This window comes from Prionailurus viverrinus, chromosome X, assembly GCF_022837055.1.
Source record: "Prionailurus viverrinus isolate Anna chromosome X, UM_Priviv_1.0, whole genome shotgun sequence".
In the NCBI taxonomy this organism is placed as follows: Eukaryota; Metazoa; Chordata; class Mammalia; order Carnivora; family Felidae; genus Prionailurus; species Prionailurus viverrinus.
Window position 1 is genome coordinate 69,246,211 of NC_062579.1, and position 10,351 is coordinate 69,256,561.

Genomic DNA, 10,351 nt, shown 5'->3' on the forward strand with positions numbered 1-10,351 from the left:
AATCTTATATCTGTTACTTTTATTTATAACAAAGGGTTATGTGATAAAATGATAAAGACCCTGGAATTAATGGAAACTATTGCTTATATTCAACTTTTTTTTTTCTTCAGTATCCCTTAAATTTCAATATATATTGTCCTTATAAACAATTAATGGAAGACTTACCATGGTCATTTTCTAAATTAATCTTCTGTCTAAATATAAAGTACAAGCACATAACATTTGTAAATTTATTAAATCCATACATCTGTCTTTATGTGTTTCAGGTTTGGGTATTATGTAAAGAAAGCTGAAGACTCTCAAATTAAATTTTTCATAATGTTTTTAAAAATTCTGGAACTATTATCTCAATATCTTTGTTAAACGAGACAGTTATCCCCAAAGATAAAATTAACATGTGGTCAGTTTATTTATTTGTTTGTTTGTCTGGTTTTAACATGTGGTCAATTTATTTATTTGTTTGTTTATTTCTCTGTTTTTGTGGTCACTTTAAGGTGCTACTTACTAGAAAAGAGTATGGCAGTTTTTTATAAAAGTAAAAATGTAACTATTATACAACCTAGCAATCACATCTCGACATTATCCCACAGAATTGAAAACTTATTTTCATACACAAAGCCTATACACAACGCAGCAATCACACCTCTTGGCATTTAGTTTTGAATACTAACCCTTTGTTGGACATGTCATTTGCAAATATCTTCTCCTATTCAGTGGATTGTCTTTTAGTTTTGTTGCTTGCTTTCCTTTGCTGTGCAGAAACTTTGTAAAGAAACTTTTATTTTGATGTAGTTTCAATAGTTTATATTTGCCTATGTTTCCACTGCCTCAGGAGACATATCTGATGTCAGATAAATTATTTCCTGTGCTCTCTGCTAGGATGTTTATGGTTTTAGGTACCACATATTGGTCTTTAATCCATTTTGAATTTATTTTTGTGTATGGTGTACTAAAGTGGTCCAATTTTTGCTTTTGTATGTAGCTTTTGCATGTAGCAGTACAGTTTTCCCAAACAGCATTTGCTGAAGAGACTGTATTTTTCCTATTGGTTATTTTGCCTCCATTGTCAAAGATTAATTGATCATACAATCATGGGTTTGTTTCTGGGCTTTTATTCTTTTCCATTGATGTATGTGTCTACTTTTCTTCCAGGACCATAGTGTTTTGATTACTATAGTACAGTACTGTAATTTGAAGCCCAATAGTGTGATGCTTACAGGTCTACTTTTCATTTTCAAGATTGCTTTGGGTATTTGAGGTCTTTTGTGGTTCCATATAAACTTTAAAATTGTTGTAGTTCTGTGAAAAATACTACTAGTATTTTTGATAAGTATTGAATTATGTAGATTGCTTCACATAATATTGACATTTTGACAATATTTGCTCTTATAATACATAAGCATGGAATATCTTTCCATTTCTTTGTGTCATTTTCAATTTCTTTCATCAGTATTTTATAGTTTTCAGAGTAGGTCTTTCACTTCTTTGGTTAAAGTTTTTCTTAGGCATTTTATTATTTTTGGTGCAATTGTAAATGGTATCTTTTTTTAATGCCTATTTATTTTTGAAAGAGAGAGACAAAGCACAAGTGGGGGAGGAGCAGAGAGAGAGGGAGACACAGAATCCAAAACAGGCTCCAGCCTTTGAGCTGTCAGCACAGAGCTCGACACAGGACTTGAACTCACAAACCGCGAGATCATGACCTGAGCCAAAGTTGGACGCTTAACCGACTGAGCCACCCAGGTGCCCCAAAATGGGATCATTTTAATTTCTCTTTCTGTGGCTGCATTTTAGCGTATAGAAATGCAACAGATTTCTGTATATTGATTTTGTATCCCACGACCGTCTGAATTCATTTATCAGTTCTAGTAGTTTTTTGGTGGAGACTTTTGGGTTTTCTATATACAGTATCACGTCACCTGTAAATAGTGAAAGGTTTACTTCTTCCTTACTCACTTGGATGCCTCTTATTTCTTTTTGTTGTCTGATTGCTGTGTCTCAGACTTTCAATACTATGTTGAATAGAAGTGGTAAGAGTGGGCATCCTTATCTTGCTCCTTACCTCACGGGAAAAGCTCTCCGTTTTTCCCCATTGAGTGTAATGTTCTCTGTGGATTTTTCTTTTTTTTAAATTTTGTTTAATGTTTATTTATTTTTGAGACAGAGAGAGACAGAGCGTGAATGGGGGAGGGTCAAAGAGAGGGAGACACAGAATCTGAAACAGGCTCCAGGCTGCGAGCTGTCAGCACAGAGCCTGACGTGGGGCTTGAACTCACGAACCGCGAGATCATGACCTGAGCTGAAGTCAGCCGCTTAACCGACTGAGCCACCCAGGCGCCCCTTTGTGGATTTTTCATATAAGGCCTCTATTATGTTGAGGTATGTTCCCTCTAGACCTACTTTGTTGAGAGCTTTTATCATGGATGGATGTTGTACTTTGCCAAATTTTTTTTCTGCATCTGTTGAAAACGTCATATGGTTTTTATCCTTTCTCTTATTGATGTGATGTATCACATTAAATAATTTGTTGGGGCGCCTGGGTGGCGCAGTCGGTTAAGCGTCCGACTTCAGCCAGGTCACGATCTCGCGGTCTGTGAGTTCGAGCCCCGCGTCAGGCTCTGGGCTGATGACTCAGAGCCTGGAGCCTGTTTCCGATTGTGTGTCTCCCTCTCTCTCTGCCCCTCCCCCGTTCATGTTCTGTCTCTCTCTGTCCCAAAAATAAATAAAAACGTGGAAAAAAAATAATTTGCAAATATTGAACCAAGCCTGCATACCAGGAATAAATTCCACTTGATCATGATGAATGATTTTTTAAGGTGTTTTTGCATTCAATTTGCTAATATGTTTTTGAGGATGTTGCATCTATGTTCATCAGAGATATTAGTCTGCAGTTCTCTTTTTTGTGGTTTATTTATCTGCTTTTGATATCAGGGTAATGCTGGCCTCATAGAATGAATTTGGAAGTTTTCCTTCTCTATTTTTGGAATTGTTTGAGAAGAATAGGTGTTAACTCTTCTTTAAATGTTTGCTGGAATTCACCTGTGAAGCCATCTGGTCCTGGACTTTTGTTTTCTGGGAGTTTTTTGGGGGTTTAGTTGTTGCTGTTTTTGTTATTTCTTTGTTTTGTTTGTTTTCAGTTTTATTTCTCATAATCACCCTGTACAAATTTTGTATTTCTTCCTCCTTCACTTTTGGTAGGTTATATGTTTGTAGGAAATTATCCATTTCTTCTAGGTTGTCCAATTTGTTGGCATATAAGTTTTCATAATATTCTCTTATCATTATTTGTATTGCTGCAGTGTTGGTTATTATTTCTCTTCTTTCACTTATCATTTTGTTTATTTTGGTCCTCTCTATCTCATTTTTTTTCTTTTGATGAGTCTTGCTAGAAGTTAATCAATTCTGTTGAACTTTTTAAAGAATGAGTTCCTGCGGGACCTGGGTGGCTCAGTCAGTTAAGCGTCTGACTTTGGTTCAGGTCATGATCTCATGGTTCATGGGTTTGAGCTCCATGTCGGGCTCTGTGCTGACAGCCCAGATCCTGGAGCCTGCTTTCAATTCTTTGCCTCCTTCTCTCTCTGCCCCTCCCCTGCTTGCACGCTCTCTCTCTCTCTCTCTCTCTCTCTCTCAAAAATAAACATTAAAAAATTAAAGAACGAGATCCTGATTTCATTGCTATGTTCTATTGAATTTCTAATTTCTATATCACTTATATCTTCTCTAATCTTTATTATTTCCTTCCTTCTACTGGTTTGGGGTTTTGTGTGTTGTTCTTTTTCTAGCTTCTTAAGTGTAAGTTTAGGTTGTATTGCTTTAAACTTCCTTCTTAAAACCACTTATGCTGTATCCCAATGATTTTGGACCATTGTGTTTTAGTTTTCATTACTTTCCATATAATTTTTAATTTATTATTTGATTTCTGGTTGATTCATTCATTGTTTAGTAGCATGATATCTAACCCCTATATATTTGTGATCTTTCCATATTTTTTCTTGGGGTTGACTTCTTGTTCCATAGCACTGTGGCCAGAAAAGTGCATGGCATGACCTTGATCTTTTTTACATTTGTTGAGACTTACCTTATGGGTCAATATGTGATCTATTCTGAAGAATGTTTCATATGCACACAAAAAGAACCTGTACTCTGCTGTTTTAGGATGGAATGTTCTGAATATATTTGTTAAAAATACATCTGGTTCAGTGTGTCATTCAAAACCACTGGTTCCTTGGGGCGCCTGGGTGGCGCAGTCGGTTGAGCATCCGACTTCTGCCAGGTCACGATCTCGTGGTCCCTGAGTTCGAGCCCTGCGTCAGGCACTGGGCTGATGGCTCGGAGCCTGGAGCCTGCTTCCGATTCTGTGTCTCCCTCTCTCTCTGCCCCTCCGCCGTTCGTGCTCTGTCTCTCTCTGTCCCAAAAACAAATAAACGTTGAAAAAAAAAAAAACACTGGTTCCTCATTGATTTTTTTGTTTGGATTATCTGTCCATTGATGTAAATGGGGCATTAAGGTCCCCTAATATTGTTGTATTTCCATTGATTACTTTATTTATTTGTTATGAACTCTTATGATTTGGGGTGCATAAATATTTACAATTGTCATATATTCTTGCTGTATTGTTCCCTTTATGATAATATAGTGTCCTCTTGGTCTGTTTTTACAGTCTTTGTTTTAAAGTTTATTTTGTCCGATATAAGTATTGTTACCCTGGCTTTCTTTTGACATCCATTTGTATAATATATATTTCTCCATCCCCTCACTTTCAAAATTGAGTTGTCTTTAGGTATGAGATGAGTCTGTTGTAGGCAGCATATAGATGGGTATTTTTTAAATCCATTCCATCACCACATGTCTTTTGATTAGATCATTTAGTCCATTTACATTCAACGTAATTATTAATATATGTGTGTTTTTCCCATTTTGTTACTTGTTTTCTTGTAGTTTTGTAGTTTTTATCTGATTCTTCTCTTACTCTCTTTCATGGTTTTCTGGCTGTCTTTAATGACATACTTGGATTCCTTTCTCTTTATTATTAGCATTATCTATTATTGGGTTTTGATTTGTGATTACCATCATGTTTGTATATAACCTCTTCTGCATATAACAGTCTACATTAAGTTAATGGTCACTTAAGTTTGAATCCATTCTTCATTCCTCTCTCCACCACATTTCATTTTTATGGTATCATATTTTACATCCTTTTATTTTGTTAATCCCTTCACTGATTTTTGCAGATACACTTATTTTTTACTGATTTTATTTTACCTACTTTTCATACTCTTAATTTTAGTCTTTATGTTCCAATAAAAGGGTCCCCTATAACATTTTTTGTAGGCCTGTTTAATGGTTATGATCTTCTTTAGTTTTTGTTTGTCTGGGAACCTCTCTCTTCCCATCTATTCTGAACAATAGCCTTGCTAGATATTCTTGGCTGCAAATTTTTCCCTTTAACACTTTAAATATATAATGACATGCCTTCTGGCCTGCAGGATTGTGCTAAAAAAATCCCAATAACCTTATTAGGTTTCCCTTGTATGTAACTGTCTTCTTTTCACTTGCTGTCTTTAAAATTCTTTATCACTACATTTTGCCAGTGTGTCTTGGTGTGGACATCCTTGGGTTGATTTTGTTGGGAGAATCTCTGTGCATCCTAGATCTATATATTTATTTACTTCCACAGAATAGGGAAGTTTTCACCTATTATTTCTTCAAATAAATTTTCCCCCTTTTCTCTATTTTCTCCTTCTGGGATCCTTATAATTTAATACTATTATGCTTGATGGAGTCACTGATTTCTCCAAGTCTATTTGCATAATTCTTTTTCTACCACCAGCTCAGCTTGATTACTTTCTATTACTCTGTCTTCTAAGTCATGAATTCTTTCCCCTGCTTCTTCTAACCTGCTGTTTATTCCATCTAATGTTCTTTTTTGTCATTTTGTTAAAGGTTACACTGATGTCATCCCCTCTTTTCTCAAGTCCAGTGAGTATCTTTATGACAATTACTTTAAATTTTCTATCAGGCATATTACTTATCTCCATTTTGCTTAGGTCTCTTTCTGTGTTTTTTTTCCTGTTCTTTCATTTGGGACATACTTGTCTGTCTCCTCATTTTGTCTAATTCTCTGTGCCTGTTTCTGGTTTCTGTTTGTTAGGAAAGTCAGGTATGTCTCCTATTCTTGAAACTAATGGCCTCATGAAGAAGAGGTCTTGTACCATGCAGTGTAATATCCACTCTTCCCCAGAACTTGGCATTTCAGGCCTTGTACCCTATGTGTGGTGAGTGTAACCTGCTATTGTGCCCTGACCACACTTTTCTTTAGTCAAGTTGTCTGTAGAGGCTCCCTGTGCCTATTTTGGGCAGTATTTTGTTCCTGGCCATGGTGGGGTATACAGTTTTAACAAAGTGCATAAGAGTCTGCTTGCAAAGTGACACCTGCAGCTGTAGCTGCAGGAACCAAGGCTGTGTGGTTAAGGCACACAATTTTTTTTTAATTTAAATCCAAGTTAGTTAACATACAGTGTAGTCTTGGCTTCAGGAGTAGAACCCAGTGATTCATCACTTATATGTGATACCCAGTGCTCATCCCAAAAAGTGCCCTCCTTAGTACCCATCACCCATTTAACCCATCCCCGATGCACCTCCCCTCCAGCAACTCTGTTCTCTGTATTTAAAAATCTTTTATGGTTTTTTTCCCTCTCTGTTTTTATATTATTTTATTTTTCTTCCCTTCCCCTATGTTCATCTGTTGTATTTCTTAATCTCTACATATGAGTGAAATAATATGATATCTGTCTTTCACTGGCTGACTTATTTCCATTTCTTTGTTTCTTCTTCAATTTATTTCATAAGTTTTCTATAGTTTTCAGCCCACAGATCTTTTACCTCTTTGGCTAAGTTGATTTCTAGGTATCTTATGGTTTGTGGTTCAATTTAAAATGGGATCTATTCCTTGATTTCTCTTTCTGCTGCTTCATTATTGGTGTATACAAATGTAACCTATTTCTGAACGTTGATTTTATATACTGTGACTTTTCTGAATTCATATATCAGCTCTAGAAGTTTTTTGGTGGAGTTTTTTGGGTTTTCCATGTAAAGCATCATGTCATCTGTGAAGAGCTGAAGTTTGACTTCTTCCTTCCCAGTTCATAGACATTTTATTTCTTTTTGTTATCTGATTGCTTTGGCTAGGACTTCCAGTACTATGTTGAACAACAGTGGTGAGAGTGGACATCCCTCTTGTGTTCCTGATCTTAGGGGGAAACCTCTCAGTTTTTCACCATTGAGGATCATATTAGCTGTGGGCCTTTCATATATGGCTTTTATGATGTTAAGGTATGTTCTTTCTATCCCTGCTTCCTTAAGGTTTTTATCAAGAAAGGGTGCTGTATTTTGTCAAGTGTTTTTTATGCATCTATTGAAAGGATCATATGGGTCTTATCCTTTCTTTTATTAATGTGTTGTATCACATTGATTTGCAAATATTGAACCAAGCCTGCATCCCAGGAATAAAGCCCACTTTATATGGTGAATAATTCTTTTGATGTACTGTTGAATTCCATTTGCTAGAATCTTATTGATAATTTTTGCATCCAGGTTCATCAAAGATATACGCCTGTAATTCTCCTTTTCAGTGGGGTCTTTGTCTGGTTTTGGAATCAAGGCAATCTGGCAGAGACACACATTTTTATCAAGATGTGCCTGGGGTTTCCACAGGGCTTGGTGTCACTGCTGCTGCTAGTACAGAAGCCCCACAATACGCACCAGTTGAGAGATGTGGTGTTGGCAAGGTTTGTGCTAGTCTTCTGGGAGAAGAGACCCATGGTGCTGGGACTGAGGCAATCATTATTTGATAGGACACAGGAGGATGGTGCTTGGTGTAATAAGTAGTGAATGTTGGTGCTGCACTGGTTCCTGCAGGTAGCTGTTTATGCTTGGAGATGGGGGAGGGAGATAGTCCTTTCTAGTTCCTTTGTTTCTGGAGGAGTCTTCCTAAGAACACCATCCTTCTGTGATATGCTCTGAGATGAGTAAATAACCCCAAGTGTTTTTCAAAATGGTGCTTCTACATTGAATCTCTGTGGGCTGATAGTCATGTGGTATCTTTAAGAGAAGGGACTCAGCTTCCTATTGCCTTCTGGGCTTTCCCAGAATTGATCCCACTGGTTTTTAAAATTTCGGGCTTTAATCCCTCTAATTGTAAGAACCCATGAAAATCAGCCATTTTCACTTTCAAAGCCAAATATTATGAGGATTCATCTCCTTCATATGGCTTCCCCAGTATAAGTCTGTTTCTTGCCCTTCTTTGCATCTGTGACTCCCTCCCCACTACACCCCATTGACAGCCAATATTTGTTTTGCTCTCCACTATGTCTCTGCCATTTCCACCCTCTTCAATGTGTCCTCTTCTCTACTTTAAGTTGTGGAGTTTGTTCTACCAGTTTTTAAGTCATTTTCTGGGTTATTTGTGCTGATGTGAGTGTTATCTAGTTGTATTTGTGGGATAAGGTGAGCTTGGGTCCGATTACTCCACCATCTTCCCAGCCTAAGTATTGCTACAACTCTTTTAATCTAGAGTTTCTCCTCCATCCTATTTTCCTTGCAATTATTTGTTGAAGAAACCATGTCTTTTGTCCTGTAGGTTTTTTCATAGTCTTGATTTTGCTCTGCTCTGCATTTCCTGTATATTGATAGTTGGTTCCATAGACTTGATCAAATTTTAGTTGATTATTTCTTCTTTTTACTTCCTAGTAGGTGGTATGCTCCTCTATCTGGAGGTAGGAAATGTTTGCCTCTCTTCTCTATGGTGTTAACCGTTTTCAGTAGTCAGTAGTATCAGGCTTAGCTTGAAGATGTCTCTCCCAATATTTGAGTGGCCAGAAGCTCATTCTCTAAAGTGTAAAAGGTTCATGAGAACAATATTCCCTAAGTTTTGTATGTTGATAAATTTTTCTGTGATTTTTTAATTTGAAGAACAGCCTAATATAAAATCTTTGGCTCACATTTCCTTTCCTTGGCTATAGTAAATATCCTACTTCTTTTTCCTCTGGCATAAAGCTTTGCTATAAAAGTCTGAAAATAATCTTGTTTTCTTTCCTTTATGAGTATCTTTTGATTCTTTTAACTGAAAGGTTTTTTTTTCTTTTAAATTTCAGTAATTTTATTATAATATGTCTTTATGTTGGTTGATCTTGGTCAAGTTTCTTAGGTACGTCATTGTGCTTTTAAAATATTAATTAAATAATATTTCAGGAAAGTTCTTACATTATACTTTTTAGAAATTGTTTTATATTTTTCCTACAATTTTATTCTCTGGGAACTAAGAGCCACTAAAAAGTAAAAAACAAAAAAAAAAGTAAAAAAAAAATTGAACAGCTGCTGGGGGCATCATCACAGATATAAATGAAGAACTGCCAAGCAGTATTGACAGCCCAATTGAGATTAAATGACATAAACTTGTATTGGAGCCAACTGGCACTGTTCTCCAACTTTTGTAGCAGTTTCAACACAAGCAAACAAAACAGATGTTTGGGTTTATCCAGTGCTGTATATTGGCAAGGCAAATAGCATGAAGGTCAAAGGGGATGAGGGATTCCAGGTGCTAGTTGAAATGTAGTTGAAATAGTTATCAAAGTGATCATTATACAAATAAATATTTCACAGAATTTGCAGGACACCTTCAATTACATGCTATTTTATTTTCAATAAAAGAAATTTAAATGCATGACTAAAGGTATTTTCACTCTTACTCTTTTGTAAAAAAGTTCACAATATATTTACAAATCAAAAAATAATGTTAATAAATTATTTGTCTCAATTTCTTATTTGAATAGAAATATTCTATATCTATATGTCTTTGGCCAGACAATAAAAAATACACATGGATTATGTTGTATAGAAATAATGCCAATGAAAACAGTGCTTGAGAAAAATGATCCTTTAATTTAAAGCATTTTTTGCAGCAGTCATGCAAAAATGTGTCAATACGTTCTAGATTCTTATTAATATTATTTCTGCTAAATTCTAGGTTTGTGGAGCTAATGGTACCACCATCCTAGAAAATAAGCAAAGTTGATATTTGCCCATAGACTTCATTTCTGAAATGGAAATCCACCAATGTATCTGAGTATTTTCTGCACTGACACTCACTCAAGGTAATACTAGACAACATTGTAATGACGAAAAACACATTTTCTTGGTCTCTTTTGCATCATAAGAATGTTAATAAAACATATCATTTTCTTGGTGTTTTTTTCCTCATAATAATGTTAATAATGCCCCTTGATCAAATCCCTTTATCTTTTCTTTAAGCTTCCCAGTGTTCTCTGCTCTTGTCATATTTGACATCATTATA